Source organism: Entelurus aequoreus, linkage group LG12, assembly GCF_033978785.1.
Source record: "Entelurus aequoreus isolate RoL-2023_Sb linkage group LG12, RoL_Eaeq_v1.1, whole genome shotgun sequence".
In the NCBI taxonomy this organism is placed as follows: domain Eukaryota; kingdom Metazoa; phylum Chordata; class Actinopteri; order Syngnathiformes; family Syngnathidae; genus Entelurus; species Entelurus aequoreus.
The window spans coordinates 25,351,628-25,375,043 of record NC_084742.1 but is presented as its reverse complement, the minus strand read 5'-3'; the positions used below and the strand labels follow the sequence as shown (position 1 = coordinate 25,375,043).

Here is a 23,416-nt window from a genome sequence, read left to right as displayed (position 1 = left end):
ATCTTTATCTAAAAAAATATAAAAATAAAAATGTGGATTCTAGCTGGTTTTGTTCCATGACTGCAGTGTGATTATAGCTGTCAATTAAAACTGAGACATATTGTCTTTGCCTTTGTGCTATACTTCTGTATCAGATTGTACTTATGTGGCGAGAGGGGTTGAATTGAATAATTACATTTTGAATATTTAAATGAAGCGGAACGCCACTGGGGTTGAAATGGTCCCCAAAACCAGTAAAAGTTTTGTGTTAAGGCCGCATCAGGTTTAGACACCAAACGAGACAGTGAGCTGAATACAAAAATGTACACTTTGTTTTATATTACTACAATATTTGACATTATAGGCCTTTGGGGATAAAAACAATGCATTCAAATAGTAACATGATGACAGTAATAATAATAACAATCACACAAAAGAAAAGAAACAATGCAAAGCAAAAATGTACAACTCCAAAATAATACAAAATCAGATCAAACACAGCAAAGAAAATAACTAATGCTAAACAGCAAACAAACCAAACTAAATGTTACACTGCACTAAAAGATGTTTAAAATTAGTTATAGCCTTCACTTGACACATTCAAGTGAGCGTGGATTTAGCTTGCTGTGTTCAGAGCGCACCTGAACGCACCACCCAACACAAGATGCGCTGCGGGGGCACTATGAGGGGGGGTTTAGCGAGGACACACCCTGTTCAAATGCTGCCCCAAGACACACATTGGACAAAGCAATAGACAAAGCAACAATTCTTTATGTCAGCAGCCTTGGTGCAGGCACAGCTGCAGAGCTCGTACCTAAGAGAGGACATGTGTTATGTGCGGTGGAGAAGGAGACGGCACTGAGACAGGGACGTCGCTTAGCCTTAGGCATGTTTATTAAAATAACAGAATGACGTGTGCAAGTAATACAAATATGTATGGTGTGACTATGTGTTGCGTTTAGCTGAGTGTTACCAGGAGTTGTTGAAGGTGCAGGTTGAGGAAGGTGCGGAAGTCCAGAAGGAGAAAGGCAGGTTCGGAGGGCCGTGGGCAAGCAAGAGGTCAAGGGCAGGAGCGAGGCGTCAAATTCCGTGTCCAGGCGAGAGGTCAAGATCCAGGAAGACATCAAGAAGACAGGAGGGAATCCGGGGAGACGAGACACACTGCTCGAATCCAGGGAACGAAGAGAAGTTGCAGGGTGACGACACAGGACACAAGACGATGAGCACGGAGGGGAAACACAAAGCACAAGGAAGCACATAGGCGAGGAGAGCTAGAGACGTGTTGGGCTTACTGTACGTGACAAGTAGCTACGTTCTGGCACTGAAACGCAGGATCCGCTGGCTTATGAAGGACGTGGGGCTCTCATCAGCAGCAGGTTTGTTGATTGCCAATTGTGTGCAGCTGCGCGGAGGCGTGTCCGCAGTAGGAGAGGAACGCCCGTGGGCGTGTCCAGAGGCCCACTCAGAGGAGTGCACAGCAGACTGTGTGGCGGCAAGAGCTTGAGCCGTAACAACATGAGTCTTAATGGCATAAAAAGATCAAATATGCACTTTGGCGTCTTACCTGCCGTGAAGGCACGCACCTGCACACAGCGGGAGGAGGGGGAGAGCCGGAAATGGCCATTGACTGGTCCCAAGTGGAACTCGAGATCTAAGCAAGACGTTTGTCAGTCTTGGCTTAAAGCCCCAACAGAGAGGCAAACCCAGATACATCTTACCTTGGGCAGGAGCCGCTGTCTAGCAACACACGCCACAGCGAAACACCCAGGTACACAACTTTCCGCCAATCAAATGGCCATGCAACACGCCATATGGTGTGCCTGCCATCCACGAGGCTTTATAGACTATGATTGGTGCCGCCCACTAATTACAAGACAGGTGCGGCGGACACCGACATGCCACACATTTAATGTTGCGGCCTTCTCACTTATATGTCATAATTTTATTGCATGATTTTTGTATCCCTTTAATTTAGGTAGCCAGGGACTGCAGATGGAAATTAGCTATTTAGCTATAATCTGGTACAGAACATATCTGTCTTTGAGCTTAATGTTTCTGTGCATTGTCCCTTCAAATAAAGACTAAACTATATTAAACAAACTACATACAGGGAAAGTAGCAACAGGCCCTCGTACACATTAAGACATGTTTAAAAATTATATTAGGTGATTAAATTAACCACGGAGGCGACAACTAATGAGATTAAAAATCATGTTGTTTTTGTCGTTTGGCACTTTGTAAGCTGCCGCTACCCCACTGTGTGTCAAATCTGCACTAGTCTGGTTGGGAATTCTGCATTTAAATGAGATGTTTACAATGCCTTTCAGCCTGAATAGTTGATGTCCGTGGCTCGGTGGCTATCCTCCCAGGTTTAGCTTTATTTCGTAGTTCTGCTGAAATGCTCCAGGGAAGGCAATGTGATGCTTTCCTGGAGTGGACTGCAGTCTTTATGAAAGCCATATCCCTGCACACTTCACCTCCGTTACGTGTTTGAAACCTCGCCGAAAAGAAAAGCTGCCTTCCTCGGGAGAGCAAGGCCTCTGTCAGCATTTGCAAAGCTACAGAGATCAAAAGAGAGCAGATTATTGTTGGTGAGAAGATAGACAAGCAGAGGATATAGTGTCAGCCATTGAAGGTCAGTGGCAAAGGTGGCAACTCGCCGTTTCCTCTTTCCCTGTCGTCCATCTCTTGCTAGGCTTCTTCAAGTCTCTCCCACTCTCCATTTTGACAGGAACAGCTGTGAGAGTAAATAGGGAGCAAAATGTCAGCCCATCCCGACATGCCGACTCATTCATTCCCTCTGTGCTCAAGAGGGAATGATGAATATCTCCTGTTTTGGCCTCTCACGAGCTCGTGTTTGTCATTTATTTGTCCGTCCTGCCTTCAATAGATGTTGTATTTGCATCCACCGTGTTCAATTTCTCAAAGCACAAGTGCATTGCTTCGTGTTAGATTGCATGGCAGGGCCAGAACTTTCGAGTAGTTGTGCACTGCTTGCTGAAATTGGCTGCCCTTCACTGTCTCCCCCTCAGACAACAAAGTTACAACATGGTGCAAAACATTACTTAAACATGCTTCACCCAATTTGTTCATAATTGTTGTCTTGCTAAGGAGTATGAGCTTATATATTAACACAGGTGAAAACAATGAAATTGTCGTGCAAAGGTTCCACCAATCAGATTGACATGGTGAAACTAATATATGACATAGGTTCATAACATGCAACTCAAGGTATGTCTAGCCTTCTATTGACATCATTTTGATGATAATGGCTTACAGTTTGTGGAAACTTCAAATGTTTTTTTTAAAGAATTTGAACTTTTCAAAAACTGTAAGCCATTATCATCAAAATTATAACAAATAAATGCTTGACATCTCAATTTGGGCCTGATTTACTAAAGTTAAAGTTAAAGTACCAATGATTGTCACACACAATAGGTGTGGTGAAATCTGTCCTCTGCATTTGGCTCATTCCCTTGTTCACCCCCTGGGAGGTGAGGGGAGCAGTGGGCAGCAGCATTTTTGGTGCTTGATGCTGAGTGCCAAGCAGGGAGGTAATGGGTCCCATTTTTATCGTCTTTGGTATGACTCGGTTTGAACTCACAACCTACCGATCTCAGGGCGGGCACTCTAACCACTAGGTCACTGAGTGGGTTTGCATGTACTAAAACACATGCAAACCTGATAGCACATGATCTACTAAATGTGTGCAAAATGGATTGTGGATTGTGTCTGTTAAGTGTGCAGAATAATTTTGAAAAAAAAATTGTGTTTCTCTTCATTATTTTGCTGAATATATGCTGATCATCAAAAGGCCCGCAATAATGGGAGAATAAAATGCAAACCCAATTAGCAATGTGATTTATCAACACTCGTCACCATTTTGTGTGCACTGTTTGGCGTTTTATTGAGCACATGTCAAAAGGACGTGCACACTGACAGTTCCACACATGGTTGCAGGATCAGTGCTTGCTCTGCACAGACAGATGATTGACAGACGAGAATCCTCCTTCCTACGGGTACATGTCAACATTTTGGACTGACTGAAATACAACATATTGCACATTGTGTGTCAACACATATTGCTGCTGGATGACTTATGGGGCTGAATAAAATTAATGTAATTGATGTGTTTTAGGGTAGGTTGGCATTTTTTAAAATGTTTTATTTAGGAAACATATGTTTCTGTTTTCTAGATTGCGAATCAGAAATGGAGTTACAGATTATAGATGTGTGCTCCTAGTTCAACGTATCGCACACATGTAGGAGCATGACAACATGAATGTAATGAAAAAGATCTTCTCCGTGATAAAAGCCCCTATGCAGGCAAAATCTCCATTTAAATAAGGCGGTCTTCGCCCCTTTTCAATTGCACATGCAACACGCTCAATCCTAGCACACATTATTTTGTCCATACACTGTCAAGTGCGTGGTATTTGGATTTTAGCAAATTAGGACCTTTGTATGTAATGAATTTACAGTACAATCACATATCAATTTCACATTTGAATTGCTTGCATGAATTAACTTTTGCACAATATTCTATTTTTTTTTTAGTTTCACCTGTATATGGTGTAAAATTATTAAATAAACTCAAGGCCACTATTATTAAATATAATTGTTGCATTTATTTACATTGTATATATATATTTTTCTGCCAGTGTTTACTCCTGTAAATAATTTACTTATTGAATAACTCAATATTATTGAGTTATTATACATTAGTCAAATGTATATTTCCCTATTAGAAACTGGTAACCTGGTATATATTAAACACAGTAACTATCCGTAGTTGCTGAGACATGGGGAAGGACTGGATTGAATAAGCTCTATCTTCCTGTTTCTGTTCAGTCATGTTGAACTACTCAACTGTAATCATACAGTATGGTGTTTCCTGTTTTAATTTGCTGAAGCATGTTTAGATAAACTCAACCATTACCTTTATTAGTAGGTCTGATGCTGTAGCTTCAATTAGTGTTGTAGATAATGAAAAAAACGATTAGCAATAATATTTACAATTATACTTATTGACAACCTTAGAACTATTTTTCCCATCCTAAATCTATTGACTTAAAGTGATGGGTGGGGGAAGAGGGCAAAGGGAGAATGACATCACTTGTCTATGTTGTCATCTTAGTTGGGTTTTGCTACACATTTCTGGCTACACTAAATTTTAAATCCACTCCTTATGGGCCTGATTTACAAAATTTTGCGTGTATTAAAATATGTGGAAGCGTGTTAGCACACGCAAAGCTTATCTACTAAATGTGTGCAAAGTGTATTGCGTCTGTTAAGTAAGCAGAAAAAGGTGTGCAAAACATTTTACGTCTCTGTCCTCATTAATATGCAAAATATATGCTGATCATCAAAACACCCACAATACTGGGGGGAAAAATGCAAATATAATTATTTAACACGTGCAATGTGATTTATCAACGCTCATCACCGTTTTGCAAGCACTAGGGTTTTATTTAGCACGTGTCAGAAGGACGTGCAAACTGGCTGTTCCACACACGGCTGCAGGATCGGTGCTCGCACAGAAAATACAAACGATGGACAGACGAGAAACGTTCATCCTACGTGTGTTTGTTAACATGTTGGACTATGAGAAATAAAAAATATTGGACATATCTTCTATTTAGCAATTTCCTTTTATAATTGTATAGCTTCTGGGTGACTTAAGGGCTGATTAAAATGAATTTAATTAATGCGTTTTGGTGTCTGCTGGCATTTTTTTATTTATTCAGGAAATATATTACTATAATATCCTGTATGTCCTACATGAATATACGTCTTACATTGTGCGCATGTTGTAGCGCTTGAATTATTCCGGACGCATGAATGCGCTGGTGATGCGATCCACAGCCTTGCACACACAATTACGTGTTAGTGTGCATATATTTCTGTTGTCTACATTGCGATACAGAAAAGGTTTTACAGATTATAGATGTGTGCTGCTGATTTAACACATTGCACACAGGTAGGAGCATGATAACATGAATGTGCAGAAAATGATTGTCTCCATTGTAAAAGCCCTGTATGCATGCAAAAACATTATTTAAATAAGGCGGTCTGCACCACTTTTCAATTGCACATGCAGTGTTAGTATATCACATGCACGCAACACACCCACTCATACTACAATGTTTTGCACACAATGTCTAGCGCATGGCATTTGGATCTTAGTGAATCAGGCCCTATGTGTCTTATCTACTTAATTAGCTCCTACACAGCCACTCATACGCGTTTTACTTTTTAGGCAAGGCAAGGCAAGGCAACTTTATTTGTATAGCGCTTTTCATACACAAGGCAGACTCAAAGTGCTTCACAGACAACAAAGTGAAATGAAAGAAAATAAAAGCAAAATTAAAATGCAGACAATAAAAATAAAAACAGTGCAGACGTTAAAAGTTAAAAGATTAAAAGATTTAGCTGAAAGCTAAGGTGAACATAAAAGTCTTCAGTCTAGTTTTAAAAGTAGTGAGAGTTGGGGAGAGTCTGACATCTTCAGGAAGTTTATTCCAGCTATGTGTTGCATAGTGACTGAATGATGATCTCCCTTGATTTGAGTTTACTCTTGGAACCGCTAACAGATTGGTCTCAGAAGATCTTAGTGATCTAGAGGGCGTATATAGTGGGAGCATATCAGTGATATACTTGGGCCCTAGACCATGTAGTGATTTATATGTGAGCAGGAGGATTTTGAAATCTATTCTCTGATGTACAGGGAGCCAATGTAAGGATTTAAGAATTGGTGTAATGTGCTCACATTTTTTGGTCTTTGTTAGAACTCTAGCAGCAGCGTTCTGAACAAGCTGTAGCTGCCTGACAGTTTTTTTGGGAAGACCTGCAAGGAGACCATTACAATAGTCTAGCCTACTGGTAATAAAGGCATGTACAAGTTTTTCTAAGTCTTGAGCTGACATGAGCCCTCTAAGTCTTTTTACATTTTTGAGGTGATAGTAGGCCGATTTTGTTACTGATTTGATGTGACTGTCGAAATGTAAATCAGAATCTAAAATAACCCCAAGATTTCTGGCTTTATTTGAGGTTTTCAGGGACAGTGATTGAAGGTGTTGGATGACTTTAAACCTTTCTTTTTTAGCACCAAAAACAATTATCTCAGTTTTATCTTCATTTAGTTGTAGGAAATTTTGGCACATCCAGTGTTTGACTTGCTCAATGCACTGGCACAGAAGATCTATGGGGCGATAGTCATTTGGTGATAGCGCTACATAGATTTGGGTGTCATCGGCATAGCAATGATGGTCAATGTTATTATTTTGCATGATTTGTCCTAGTGGGAGCATATAGATGTTAAATAAAGTCGGCCCCAAGATTGAACCTTGGGGGACTCCACACGTTACGTTGGTTGGTTCTGATACAAAGTCACCAATGGAAACAAAATAGTTCCTATCTTGTAGATATGACTTGAACCAGCTTAAAACTGTGCCTGAGATCCCCACCCAGTTTTCCAACCTGTCCAAAAGTATTGAGTGGTCGACAGTGTCAAATGCAGCACTGAGGTCCAAAAGCATTAATACTGAAGTTTTGCCAGAGTCTGTGTTTAGACGGATGTCATTTATAACTTTAAGAAGGGCCGTCTCTGTGCTATGAAGAGGTCGAAATCCTGACTGGAAGTTGTTGTGGCAGCCAGTAGAAGCCAAGAAGTGATTTAGTTGTTGGAGGACAACTTTCTCAATTATTTTACTTATGAATGGTAGATTTGAAATTGGTCTGTAGTTGTTGATAACAGAGGCATCTAGGCTCTGCTTTTTTAGAAGAGGTTTAATGACTGCAGTTTTGAAAGCCTTCGGGAAATTGCCCGATTTAATAGAATTATTAACTATTTGCAAGATGTCTGTTGATAGGCAGTCAAAAACATTCTTAAAGAAGTTGGTAGGTAAAACATCAAGGCAGCAGGTGGATGACTTTAGAGCTGTCACCGTTTCCACTAGAGTTTTAGAGTCTATGGCATTAAAGCTTGCCATCATTGCTGTGTTACTTTTGCCTAAATAGTTGATGAGTTTAGTTGATGCCTTTGGAGTTACTTGTGTTGCAACGCTTGAATGGCTGCCAGTGCCATGTTTGCGTGTGTCGGGGCAAGGTTTATTGTGCTCTTATCTGCTCACTTCCGTTGACAAACCCAGATATGATTTGCACTTTATTTGCCTCCAAGCGTATCTTTCAGCCACGCTCGTTTCTGTAACCTGTCTTATCGTCCTTGGAGAGTGCATGGACGTGCCTTTTTGTTGTACTTGAATAAGCATTCGAAAGGAACTTCTGTCATCACAATTGTAGAGCACAACTCGCCCTTTTTAAATGCTTTTAAACGCTGAGCTAATTTTTCCCCTGCACATAACTAAACTGGATGGCATTTAAGTTTGGTAAATGGTGGAGGAATGGCCTTAGTCTTTACTGTGCCGTCATGTGTGCATTGCCCAGACCACGTAATGGCTTGGAGACCACTGCTTCCTTCCATCAGGAGAATACAGTGTGTGGATTAGTGTTAGATCAAGCAGACTTTGTGCACAAAGCCCTGCTTCCACAAGGCAACAATGTTTGTATTCCCCTAGTCAGTAACTAAGAATATAGTCCAAAAAAAAGTCAACATTTTATTATTTCAAATTCAAAGCTAGTTTATCTTCCAATTTTGTCTGGATGTAATATCACAATTGGAAAATAGGACTGCCAAATAGCATCTTTTAGAAAGTCCAAGTTAGTTGCCTCTTTTACACAGATTCTAGAAAATTGCAGCATCATGTTTAAAATCACCATTTGCAGTTTATAAGAATTAGTTGCGGAGTGTCGTCCGTGGCCCTGCAAAAAGGTTGTGTTAGGTAGTGGTCTTGTTTTTCCAACCAATCCTGCTCACATTTTTCACACATTACACATAAAGATGTGTACCAAGTTTTGTGTTCATAAAGTTAAAGTGCGTGTTTTGGAGAAAGATTGAACATATTTCAATCCAACCGAAAGGGGTCATATTACAATTATTTTTCTACATTTAAAACACTTCCTTGTTCTCTACATAACATGTTATGTTTGTTCTTGGGTCGAAATTTTTCATAGATTATGTTTTACAAACCGTTTTCAAGCCGCTTTTTGACCGTCTCTTCAGAATGCAACGTTTTGTGGGCGGCTCATATTTACATGCCTCCATTTTGACTGCGTCTTCTTCATGCCCATGTTGTTGTAATTTTTAGCGTTTCAATAGCGAGTCTACTGACAGATTTAAGCTCAAACAATGTGCTAATTTGTATTAGAATTGGCAACAGCGGAGGATGCATGTGCATGTATGAGCCAGTCTGCCCCACAACAAGAGGATAGAGACAAAAATATGCTTATTGACTACAGTACAGACTACATTGGCGGACGCGCGCAAGGCACATTTCTACCACATATGGATAATCCGCTGACGTCACACTTGAACACAACGTCACACAAATTTTAAACGGCTCATTTGGTGGAAATTGGAGGGAAGTCAAGATTATTTTATTGATATCCACGCAATACCTCCACTGTTTGATTGTAAATATTCGAGACTTATGTAGATCCTAAATACACAACAGCAGGTACCAGTAGATAAGAAATAATGGTTTTGCATAATAGGGCCCCATTAAACAGTTAAATAACTACACTACAATGTGGTATATTTGTCAGAAAAATAATAGCACAGGCAACACAGTAAGTTTTATGAGAGTTTCACCCTTTTGTGTGCAACAGTTCAGAAGTAGAAACATTATCTTACACAAACAAATACATACGATCAACACTATTTCTGTTGTGATACTACCTCCAAATATTGGCCTGATAACTTTGTCTCCCCCATTCTGTGTCATTAAATGCATTCAACAACCTGCCCCTAATAAATACTGGTGTGAAGGAGGGCTGGTGTTTGCTTACCATGGTGTATTAGTTATTTATTATGTATTTGTTCACTGTTCTGTTACAGAGAACAAGGAAATTGGATAAAATGCTATGGTATGAAAAGGGGTAGGATTAAATTAGTTCTGATTCTTCCTACTCCTTTTCAGACATGCTGTAATGAAACAACTGGAATTGTGTGATGCATTACATTGTATCGTATGTATGTTCGAAATAAACGGAAACTGAACTGAACTGATCTTAGTAGATCGAGCCTCTATCCGTTTTAAAAAAACAACTCGTATTGGTAACAGCTCACAGTATGCTTGTTTTGGGTGATGTTGTGCTAAGTGCCATTGACTCCAACCCAACAGATTGCTTTAAAAGTCAAGTTGCTCCTCATCTTAAATGATGGTGCATTGCAAGCGGCACCACCAGCGAGTTTGTTTGCCATGCCCTCAGCATCTGCGGAGTCTAATATGCGCCTCGTTAAGGGCCCTATCTAGTGCTTGTGCGCTGGCCTCAGAGCCAACTCTCAGCACCTGCCACCAAATAGAGGGTTATATAATGGTCGCCGTCTGCCAACCCGCGTAGAAAAAGATAGGCTGGGTGGCGAAAGGAAGGTTAAAGGAGGAGAGGAAGTGAGGCAGTTAGCAAAAGAGACACAGAGTAAGTGGCAAGCCTTTGGCTAAATGTTGTGGTTCCAGACACAGCACGCAGCAAATCTCCGTCTCTGCCCTCATGTTTGGCTTTTTGTCCCCACGCATCATTGGTTCAGCTTGATTTGTTTCCCATTCAAGGGCTCTCAGAGTACAGAAAGTCATTTATTTAGGATCAGGCTTGCCTTGCTTCCTCCCAGCCTTCCTCCTTAGAAGATATCAGCTCAGTGGCAGGCGACCCAGACCCCCGTTCAACAAATCCCTCCGGGTCAGTACAACGAGTGAGGAGAGATAAAAGAAGTACAATAAACTGGATTTTCTTCATTCAGACGCGTCACAGAACTAAAACACTGATGATTTCATAGTAAGACAATTACCTCAGATTTTACTGTGGTTCTTACTGGAATATCATTCGTTTGACCCATTAAGGCCTTGTCCACATGGACAAAAGCCCAGCGTATTTAGGAACATGTCTTCTTCTATGTTTATTTGGGTTGTTACGGAACTTTCAGAATGGTACAGAGGCGTAAGGCCACAGTGTGCCTTCCATTACCTGTCCACCCTGTAAACAAACACAGTGCAGCCCTGCCTTAGGCTAGCAGGAGTCATGGCGAGCGATAGAGCTTAAAAACACTGTATTCCGTATTCTCCCTGCTCTTCCATAGACACCATAGCCTGTTTTTCATCATGGTCTTTCAGTATTTCCTTAAGCATCTTGAGAAAAACATCAGTAGAAGAGGACGCGATATAACATACGAGCAGCTTACTTCTTTGTTTTCGTTTTTGAGCACAGGGTCTGCTCTTCTTTCTCCGTTTTTGCAGGCTCTGACTTAGTCTTTCTTCCCTCAAATGTGCTCCTGATTTTTAGGATCGCATTTGGCTTGAGTCTTTTACATGTTTGAAATTCAAACTTCGATCAAAACCTTCTTCTTCGAAGTCCAAATCATTTAAATGATCGCTGTAAATTACATTCCTCTTGCCTGGTCCGGCTCAATCAGAGAAGTCCATACTTTCTTTATTTTCGCATCATTTGGAAATGTATGCAGGCTGAACCCTTCTTTAGTTGTATTACTACAACCCTTAACAATCCATCTGGCAGACATATTTGGTAATTCCCCTAAGTTATGCACGAAAACATCGGGAAATCGAAACGAAGATGCTACCAAAACACATACACCTCAATATGAAATGCCCTCCAGTTTTATGTGGGTGACGTCAGCAGGCTGTTTTGAAGTTAAAAGCGGGAGTGCCAAAATGTGCTGAAACTTATTAAAAAACAAGCCTGACATCATCTTTAGGTCCACAACTATGACATAAGTGCCAACGTTGTCAGCATCAAAGGGGCCTTTAAAGTTTTTTTGTTGTTGTTTTTTTCTCAAAAGCTACGCAGTTTATGTTTTTAATTGTATTATTATCCCTTAATCTGCCTAAAATAAACTGAACAAAGACAGAGTTACATATATTGAACTGTGATTATTACGTACCGTTGCAAGGCAAGTTTATTTGTAGAGCACAATTGGTACACAAGGCAATTCAAAGTACACCCTTAGGGCCTGATTTACTAAAGGTTTGCATGTACTAAAACTCGGGCCAACCTGATAGCACATGCAAAGCTGATCTACTAAACGTGTAAAAAGTAGATTGTGTCTATTAAGTGAGAAAAATAAAGCGTGCAATCCATTTTGCGTCAAGGCCTTCATTAATATGCAAAATATATGCTATCATCCAAATGCCCACCATACTGTGAGAAGATGCAAATATAATTATTTAGCATGCATGTTTTGTGAGCACTATTTAGCTTTTTATTTAGCACGTGTGAGAAGTACATGCAAACTGACAGTTCCACACATAGCTGCAAGATCAGTGCTTGCACTGCACAGACAGACGATGGAAAGGAGAGAATCCTCCGCCATGTATGCGTGTGTCAACATTTTGGATGGACAGAAATTAAAAATGTTATACATTGTCTACTTCGCATCATCCTTTTATAGCTGTTGAATCATTGAGGGGCTGAGTAAAACAAATTATATTGATGCATTTTGGTGTCATGAATTTTTTTTTAAATATTTGCTTATTTTTTATAAAGAATGAATGTTATTAAGATATCATATATGAAAAAAAAACTTGAAGTATGCATTGTAAATGCGGTTAAAAATAAAATAAAAATAAAAAAGTGGACTGCTTCTAAAATGCCCATACAAATAATAGATGTCTCTTGGATGTTTAAAAACTTAGCAAAACACCATAAGTAGGAGCATGAAAAAATAAATGTCCAGTAAATGAGAGTGTGTTGGTAGTGATGCCTCGTTTAGTACACGCAAAATCCTCATTTAAATAAGGCAGTCCCTACTTTACAATTGTATACGCAGTGTTAGTAAATCACACGCAACATGCCCACTAATAGTACTAATTGTACACACCAATAGTACACACTCTTTTTTTCATGTTCAATTCTTGTTCTCAATTCCCTTTGTTTTCAATGTCTTTTCCTGAAAATCACTAAAATGGCTGCAAATTTTGAGGCTACCACCTGTTTCTCTGGCATGAGATGTACAGCTTCTCAATGCATTTTCCCCCACACCGATGATTTTTTTTTTTTTTTACTCGAGAGGAACGTAAAATTTCCTTTTTAAGACATCCCCCGTATACATGTGGACACTGCCTTAAAATGATTAGCAACTGACTGCACAACAACCAGCAATACAAGATTGTCACATCAAAACTAGAACACTGCTATGCATTTACTTCCGAATGGATCTTCCACGTTGGATGTTCAGTGGTGCAACATTAATTCCACGTAGCTGACCTGAGCCATGTGTGTGTATCACATTACATGACACACACACACACACACACACACACACACACACACACACACACACACACACACACACACACACACACACACACACACACACACACACACACACACACACACACACACAAACCATGTAATATATTCATTTCACACATCAATGATTGAGTGTCCTTTCATTTCCACACCTCACCTAGCTTTTGATGTGGGATACTGTGGAGTGTGAGGTAGGGCTGGGCGATATATCGAATATACTCGATATATCGCGGGTTTCCTATGTGCGATATAGAAAAAAGACTATATCGTGAAATTCGAGTATATGTTCTCACACAGTTGCTTTTAGCTGCAGGCATTACACTACAGGCTTTTCTCACTCTTTCTTGTCTCTCCTCACAGAGACATACAACAAGCGCACCTTGTTACATACGTCACATACTGTCGCGTGTGCAACGCCATACGCCCTCGCCGAGCATCGAGGTAGAGACATGGCTAATGTTAGCTGTGGTGCTAGCGTAGTGGTGCGAGTGGTAATACGAGAGAAAGAAGGTGTGAATCTGGTAACAAATTAAGGAATAATTAATTCCCAAGAAAAACAACACAGGGTCCATCATCTGCAGGTGGTTTGGCTTCAAGCGGGAAGGTGTCGAACAGACAACCGTAATATGTCAAGTATGCGGCAAAAGTGTTGCTACAAAACGTAGCAGCACTGCTAATTTGTAGCATCATTTGAAAAGTCACCCGCTAGAGAATGAAGAGTGCTTGAAACTCTGCATGTCAACATCTCCGTTCGGTGCCACATTATAAAATGCCGAAGCAACCATTTCCAGATCAACACCGTATGAAAAAAAAAGTCAACAGAAGGAGATAACGTCCGCAGTAACCTACCACATAGCAAAGGACATACACTATTTGATTTCCTATTATGCAGCTCATTTTTATTTGACAGTTATTGAAATATCTTATGTGACATCATGCACAAAAGTGCACTTTATTAGTTTTAAACTATCGTAGTGGCGTTCTGTACAAAAAGTGCACTTTAATTTAGTGTTGTTTTGATATGTCATCTTAGTGACACCATGCACAAAAGTGCAATAATAGCTTGTTTTAAAATGTCTCTGACAATCTTGCACTTTCTTTTTTGAAATGACATGAATGTTTGTGCCACTGCTTAATAACTGTTTAATACATACAGTTTTGGTAAATTGACTTAGTTGTGATTTCCCTCTCTGCATGAAAGTTTAAAATGAGCATATATTAATGCAGTATGAACAAGAATGTTTTAATGTAAACACATAGAATCATCATACTGCTGTGATTATATGCATCAAGTGTTAATTCAAGGCTAAGGCAAAATATCGAGATATATATCGTGTATCATAACATGGCCTAAAAATATTGAGATATTAATAAAAGGCCATATCGCCCAACCCTAGTGTGAGGAACACATTCCGGGGGAATGACAACGAAGTTCTCGATCCTAGGAATAACTTTCACATTGATCTTCCTCCCTCCTTCATCAGACCTCAGGCCTAATCTCTAGCTTTTAGATGTTTGTCTCTATTCCTGTTCATTGGAGAATTAGAGGTTATTATTCCCTTAACTGTAAACACTTTTATTCTGCCAAACACTCCAGCAACCCCTCAGCAGTATACTAACGCACTGCGGCACCATCCGCTCATTTCATCAAACCAGCATTTTGTGCAGAATGTGCTCTAACCTGCGGTCAAGTGTGCTCCGAGAGTCTATTTCATTTCCAGCGTAGAGGCTTGGACAAACTAATCGTGCAAGGTGTTGGCTTACACGCTCTTAATTCAATACACCCGTGCCAAGGGTTCATTACAGTGGAGGGAAGTACTCTCAGCACAAAGGTGGTCTGGCATTTTAAGTATTTGTATACCACTGCTATTCACTAATTTGTTCTGGGAGCCACATTATCAGAACAATAAGATTATTCTTATTTTGTGTATCATGTCAATGGAAGGTTCTGTCATACCTTAAGATGATTACTGCACCAAATGGATGATATAGTCATAAATAAAAACATCAGACATATTTTTGCCAAAGATCAAAAAATCCTCTATAGGGCTCGAAAGTGTGACGTGGAAACGCAATGCATTGTGGTTCTTGCTGGCGTCTGAATAGCTTATTTGCATCACCTAGTGCAAAACTCTGTCCTGAAGTTGTGTTCTTTTCTTTAACAAGTTTCAAACATGGCACAATCATGCGGCATGTGATGTCATGATTGCTTAGGGGGAAAAAAAGATGTTATGAGATGTGTCATATTGCTAGCGTAGAAACAAAGCCAGTCAGGCTAGTGAGCTAATTAGAAGAATAGCCGTGAGATGATCAAACATCACTTTTAACGCATCACCCGGTACATGTTGGTGTGTTCACGGCATTGTCAGTCTCGTAAGCTTGAATCACATTTGATTGTATTCTGTTGCACACATACAATTTAGCAGCATGTTAGCTAAGCTAAGCTAAGCAAGCTGCGGGTTACAAACAACGCACAGTTTTTGGGAAAAAAGCAATACCCCTATTCACAGATCAATAACTGAGAAGATCGTAAATATTTCCCATATTAATACATACACAGTGTATTTTAGACTTGAAAGATATTTAGTTTGAAACACATTTCTCGAGGAGACACAACACAGTGACAAGTCCTGTTGACTTACCTTTGAAAGTACAGTCTTCTCCTTCTGATGTAAAATTCCAAGGTCTTGCACACACCGGAAGTAGGTTTGTCTGTGAGCCGTTACAGACATTCCAAAATGTTTCTCCTGTATAAAAACTGACTCTGTTGATGATCGTGATACAGGACACGCTCGGCAGCTGTCTTAGATCTCGTCTATTGGATGTGCTCACATGGATAAAATCCATCAATTTTACTTATTTTTCAAGGTGGCGGGCCTTTGGAACAGGGTCTAGTTTATTTTGTTAGTCCCTTGATTTTTTTCTTTCGTATGATCCATTTTAATCCAGCTTGATGCTTTCTCTCACAATACTGCTTGTTAAAAGCCAGCTAAAATGGCTACCCAGACCCCACAATGCATTGCGAAATCACGTGCCTTTTCGAGGCCAATTGATTGGATTTTAATGATGTCACGTTCGGCTCACAAACTATATACATGTATATATATACAAACGTATATATATATATATATATATATATATATATATATATATATATATATATATATATATATATATATATATATATATATATATCCAACCATCCATTTTCTACCGCTTGTCCCTTTTGGGGTCGCAGGGGGTGCTGGAGCCTATCTCAGCTGCATTCGGGCGGAAGGCGGGGCACACCCTGTAGAAGTCGCCACCTCATCGCAGGGCCAACACAGATAGACAGACAACATTCACACTCACATTCACACACTAGGGCCAATAATACATATATATATATATGTATATATATATATATATATATATATATATATATATATATATATATATATATATATATATATATATATATATATATATATATATATATATATATATACATATATATATATATATGTACACATATATATATATATATATATATATTTTTTAATATATATTTATGTGTGGTGGTCAAGCAGCGTCTGTTCTCAATGGGTACTTGGCACCATTTAGCCTTTCTCGAAGAAAAATGCCCTCTGCTTCCGTCGTTTTCAGCTGTACGAACTGTTGAAATCGCGAAAAGAATAAACATTTCCTAAAAGTTTATTGAAATGTAATCAAGAAGGGCGGAATAATGCAAGATCTTACTAAAGACGACGACAAAAATGAGACAGACTCCAGTAGAAGAGAGCAGAGTCAAAGAACGCACAAGTTTGCAGTGACCACTTCGTTTTAAGGTTTGTTTGATATATTTTTTATAGCTTACTCGTTTGGTATTTCCCATTGAAGTATTATCTTGATATTATTTGTATTTTCATTTTTAACAAACAGAAACCAGTAAGTCAGAGTCAATGCTACTTTGTCAGGAAAGGTACTTCTATGTCTCCCCTCTTCTTTATTTTGTACACAAATGTGTCAGAATACATATGATAAGATAAAAATCAAATATGGTGATGATTCAGTAATTGTTAATTTGTTAAACAGATACGCACTCATGGATGTCAGCTGCTAGTTTGATTAAATGGACGCAAGACGTAAAGTTTAAAGATTAAGATTAAAGTACCAATGATTGTTGCATAGTTTTTGCTCGGGTAAGGTTGCATTTCATGATTCAACTGCATTTGTCCCATCACACACACAAGTGTGTGTGTGATGGGACAAATGCAGTTGAATCATGAAATGCAACCTTACCCGAGCAAAAACTATGCATATTTATGTTAGAGAGTCTTGATATCAATGTCCTTGACCCAGCCACACACAAAGAAGTTGTAGACCGCCATGGTTTTCCAAGTTTTCATCTGTTTTGTCGTGTAGAATGACGTCTGGAGCACAAGATAGTTTGATATATCTGGGAACGCCGCCGACGGATAATTGTTGATATCACTCAACAAATCTTTTTTTGATCATGTATAGGGGTCTATCTATGCCATTGCATAGTTGGATTTGTTGCTCGTATCTGATCTAGGCCCCTTGCATACTCATGCGCTTGCTGCACAACAGCCATCTTGGCTTGGTTGACCACAACTTTTTTCACTCCTCGAAAGAAGCCACGTGTCGGAATACAAACAATATGACATAAGCACTCTGCTGTCTGCAGCATCGTCAAAGTGGAGGGATAAGTGGGGATGTTGTACGGGAGCCCCAAACATAAGGGGGGTCCAAGGGTTTTTGTAAAGATTGGATATTTTTTTCTGTCATTTAAATATAAAAACGTGGCATCATAAATGTTAAGATTAATTGATAATATCTGTGAAAGTTCAATAATAAGGTTGCCTGAATCAAATTAAGAAGGTCAAAGCCCTTATGCTAAATGGTTTGTTTCATCTGGATAGCAGCAAACTTCGCTTTTAACACTTAACACCATGCTGGAGCCTATACCAGCTGCATTCAGGCGGAAGGGGGTACACCCCAGACATCATATTGTCATTAAAGCTCACCTATAAGCAATCACAAACAGCACCAAAATTTAGGAAAACACAGATTAGATGATAAAAGAAAGAAAGGTACACATATGATAAACGTATATATGGCAACATACTGTAGGAGAAAGTTTAAGTGTTAAAGTTTCACTTTTGCATCCCATTACACATAACTGTGGTACATTCAAGAACTCCCGATTAAAGATAGAAACAGGTGTGTCACTAGTTTTTAAAGACAGGTGGAAATGTAAGCCCCAGGAGATGCACTAATTAAAATATGGTCACAATAATAACTATGTATTATGATTATAATGATCAATTGATGATAATTATACATGAATCAGCTCATCTCTACCTTACGCTCTAAAGTAGAATAAAATAAAGAATAGAATAGAACACTTCAATGTCATCAAACATGAAAGCATGACGAGTTTAAAGCGAAACTTGACATATTTTTAATCATATTTAAGTGAATAATGACAGGTTATATAATTATTTAAAAACATATTCTGGCTACTTTACATTGAATTGTTGAAACCTATCTAAGGTTATTGTTTTTATAAAGCTCTGTTCGGCCAAATCCATGCGCTTACTTTTTTAGTGCATTAAACATATCAAGTGTGTGTGTATGGCACGGCACATTTGGGTTTAGAGTAGGTTGGGGGGCCCTACAGCAGTCTTCTGTATGGGGGCTCAGAATTCGGTGCTTGGCCCCTGGCTGTTTGTAAGGACCTACTGCAAAAACGTTAATCAATGATGCTCTATGTGACAGTTGTTCCTCTGCTGTTTTTAGGGATCAGCTGTAAAAATGTTAGTCGCTTCCAAGTTTTAAACTGAACTAGTTAGTCTTGTTTTAGAGTGGACTGTTGGATAATGGAGGCCAGTACATGACATCACATAGTTAGCATTGACATGTGAACTCTAATGGAATGCATTGCTATGCTATTAATCAAAAAGTGTTTCCTCCTCCTCGTTTTATCTTGCTTTTAATTCTCAGCCCAGATGTTGCCCATGTCACAGTTTTTGGTAATTCATGCGACGGGGGATGGGTCAGCATGGTGATGCTCAGCCGTCAGAGTTAATGACTAATCAAACGATGGCGTCCTACAGCTGAAATATTCATGCCGTGTTGCCACTTACCATCAGTTTGATTGGCATGTTATTAGGAGTTAATAGGAGAAGATGTTTCGATTCTTGTTTGTGTGCTTGTGTGTGCGCCGCCTGTGATTGCACATAACTGTTTGTGCAGTATCAGAGTCTCCCCCTTCCATTAAGAAATATGCATGTGTGTATGTTATATGTAATACATGCAGTCATTAATTGGCTTTCACTCCACACACAGCCCACATTTTACACACATGGTGAACTAAATAAACACTTATGGTGCCAAGGCTGCATGTACACTCATTGGACATTTGCTTCCATTATATCGTGGGATCCAATGCAAGAGTGGTATAAAAAACATTGGTATACGGCTCAATTTTGATCAACGTATATTAATTAGAGCAGTTTGGAATATTTTGGTTGCCCTATTTAGTGCTCAGAAGTTTGGATTACACATCTGAATTCCTGCAAACCCCCCACAGAGAGTATATCCAATCTGTGCTTCAATACAGGTAGATAACAAGCCACTCATTAGTAAAAAATAAAGGAAAAAAACATTAGGTTAATTTTTTGTTCATGCGCCTTTCACTTCTAATTATATACACAATTGTGTTTATTATTAGCTTTACGGCCGCTGAGAGAAGACAAGATCACAATCGCGTCGGTTTGATCTTATTTTTAGTGCCTTCTAGCCAGCGTTGATTCATATTTCCAAGTTCTAAAACTCTACATACAGAGCCTTGCAATGGTGACACACTGTTTTTGTGTTTTTTTTGTTGTCCTCTGAAGAGATTGCAATGCTGTAGTTTTAATGATATATGAACACATCACATGTTTACTTGCACAAAAGCTGTCTCAAAAGGGAAATAAATAAGCATATCTTATTTAATCGTACCCCTTCTCCATGTCTAGTTTGTTAACTTCCTATGTTTAACTTGTACAGACAGTCCTTCTGACTTGTATCTCCTTACGACATTTTACAATACAAAGAGTTATTAATACTGTACAAAAACAAAAATAACTAGTTACTTTCAGAATGGTGAAAGTGGTAGAGAGGGAATAGGGGGTTTGGCTTCTCCTGATATCCACAGTCTTGAGCGGTTTCAGAAGGGTCCCCTGAGGTCTAGTCATTGGTGTAGAGAGAGAAGAGCAGTGGAGATAGAATACAATCCTGGGGGTCGTCAGTGCTGATGGTCCGGGTGCTAGATGTGATGCTCCCCAGCCTTAACTGCTGCCTCCGGTCAGTCAGTAAGTTGGTGATCCCACAGACAGGCCGGCACTGAGAGCTGTGTGAGTTAACAGTGCAGGATAATGATGGTGTTAAATGCAGAGTTGAATTCCATGAACAGGATCCTACCGTAGGTCCCTGGGAAGTCTAAGTGATGCAGAATGTGGTTCGGTCCCATGTTGACTGCATCCTCCACCGACCTGTTTGCCCGATAGGCAAACTGCACAGTGTCAAGCAGAGGGCCTGTGATGTCCTTCAGGTGACTCATCACCAGTCTCTCAAACGACTTCATGACCACAGATGTCATCGCGATGGGTCTGTAGTCATTGACTACATTTAGATACACTAAATTAGTCTGATTTTGCAAATATTTCTGCTCAAAATAGGCATTCTACTACCCATGGAAACACCTTAATCTGATCATGTTGGCTTTTGAAAAGTCAAACCGACACACCTATATTATGCGATTAGGGACCCTTCCTTTCACGCTTACGCCAGTCTCAACGTAGTGGACATAAACCATAAACACATTCCATTCAATCAAAACATAGGCAACAACTGGAATAGAGAGGAGACTGTATTTGTTTCACAAATTAAAAGAATGGAACATTTTGAATTGCATCAATGGGAGAGAAAAAAAACTGAGATTTATTTAAGAAGGTAGCTAAGGAAATTGAGTATGCTGTCTTCATTCGGACTCCATAACAAAATACGAGTAAGATTGAAGAGAATGAGGCAGGTGTTTTACAAGGCAAATAAGAAATCGTACACAAACCTCTTCCCGCTGCATTTGAACACTCCAAACTGATTAGTACAGAACAGTAGCAGCGCTCATTAGAAGCGGTGTTGGGAAACAAAGTATTTTCCTTCTGATTTAAAACTCCTTCCATCAATCCACAGAGCTTATTTAATGAACTTCGAGACATTTGAAAGTTTACTTACTCACATTATTAACTGTATCCACTCGGCATCCATTGTACCGGTCACCCAGGGGTGTGTCCTCACATCTGCAGTCCCTTCCAAGGTTTCAGAATCAGAAATACTTTATTAATCCCCGAGGGGAAATTTCATTTTCAGCACAATCCCATTCAAGATCAGACAAACATTACAGGGAGACAGAACAGGATCGCTGACGGGTCTGCCAACTTCCGGCGCCCCTTACAAAAAAGGTGAGATACAGGTAAACAATGGGGGGGGGGGGGGAACAAAAAAACAAACATTGGTCTAAGCCTGGGCCCCTGGAGAGGGGGTCCAGACTGAGGCCAAGGGAAAAAAACAATTCATAGCCATAGCACACATCCCTCTTACATGGAGGGAAACATCAAAGAACACAAAGGACATAAAAGACATTAAAAGAGCAGAGCTGATGCAACCAGCCACTTCTACATCCAGCTATGAATAAATAGTAAAATAAACATATACACTGTGGTGGCCTCTGCGGTGTTCCACGCCATCGTCTGCTGGGGTGGAGGGAGCATGGCCAGAGACAGGAGCAGACCCAACAAAGCAACCAAGAGAGCCGACTGCACTCTCGGCCGCCCACCAACTCTCGGCCAGTGTCCAGTCTGCATGGATGAGCGAGGATACATCCAAGGAGACCGAGGTGTCCGATACCTGCTCATTCAGCCAAGACACTGTGAAGCCTGTCCGTCCCGGCGCTCAGTGCTAGCTCCGCAGCCCTGTCTCTTCATCTGCATCTCCTCCAGTCTCTCCAAACAGACTCTGGTGTGGCAGAGACCCAGCAGCTGATCTCCATGGCCAAAAGGCTCCCGAGAGGCAGATCCAGAAGTCCACAAAAAAGCACCGCAGAAGTCACGAAAGTGCTGCCCCTTGTCGCACAGTCCCAAAGGGTCCCCAACCAAAAGGCAAAAAAAAAAAAAATATATATATATATATATATATATATATATATATATATATATATATATATATATATATATATATATATATATATATATATATATATATATATATATATATATATATATAATAACACATGAAAACAAGAGGGAAACACAAAAGGATGACACAAGAGAACAGAGCTCCTGCCAACAGCAGCCACTACAGCGGCGCCATCTTGGAAAAAAAAAAGTTTCTTGTTCGTTGTTCCCATGGAGTTTTTTTTGCCCTGATGTGGGATCTGAGCCGAGGATGTCGTTGTGGCTTGTGCAGCCCTTTGAGACATTTGTGATTAAGGGCTATATAAAGAAATTGTGATTGATTGATTGATTGATACTTTCCATTTTCCCTCTGAAAATTCCTTCAAAACCCCTCAGTCCCAGTAGTCTTTGCACACAGATTGTAAGCACAGGTGTGGGGTCAGAGGGAAAGGAGCAAGAGGTTGTGGGGTGAGTAGGTAGGGTGTAGTCTAAGTGTTGGGCTGATGTTGATGGGCTGGGTGATGGGTGCCAAAACCTGCAATAGAAGCTGTTCAGGTTCTCAGTCAGTCTACTCTATAGTTCCCTGGGGGGTCAGGGTATTCTGTTGTTGGTGACCTCTTGCAGGCTTTTCCAAACTGCTGAGAGGTCATTAGCTGGGAAGCTTTGCTTTAGCTTGTCTGTGTAGCTACTCTTAGCTACCCTGATAGCCTTTGTCAGTTTGTTCATGGACTGCTCGAACAGGACCCAGTCCCCACTCCTACAGACGTCCACCTTGGCTTGACACAGCTTCCCAAGTTGAGGTTATAAACCAGAGCTTGTTGTAGTTGTATATACAGAAG

At 39.9% G+C, this 23,416-nt stretch overlaps 1 protein-coding gene and 1 long non-coding RNA gene across 16 annotated transcripts in view; one reads left to right on the top strand and one right to left on the bottom strand.

Moving 5' to 3' along the window:
- Positions 1-23,416, top strand: part of LOC133661820 (neurexin-2-like) — a 957,097-nt gene that overhangs the window by 762,236 nt on the left and 171,445 nt on the right. The window lies entirely within an intron of this gene.
- On the bottom strand, positions 595-16,327 carry LOC133662751 (uncharacterized). The gene is made up of 3 exons (XR_009828151.1): positions 15,999-16,327; positions 1,272-2,716; positions 595-1,140 (listed from the first exon to the last, which is right to left on the bottom strand). It is a non-coding gene; the product is annotated as an uncharacterized LOC133662751 (long non-coding RNA).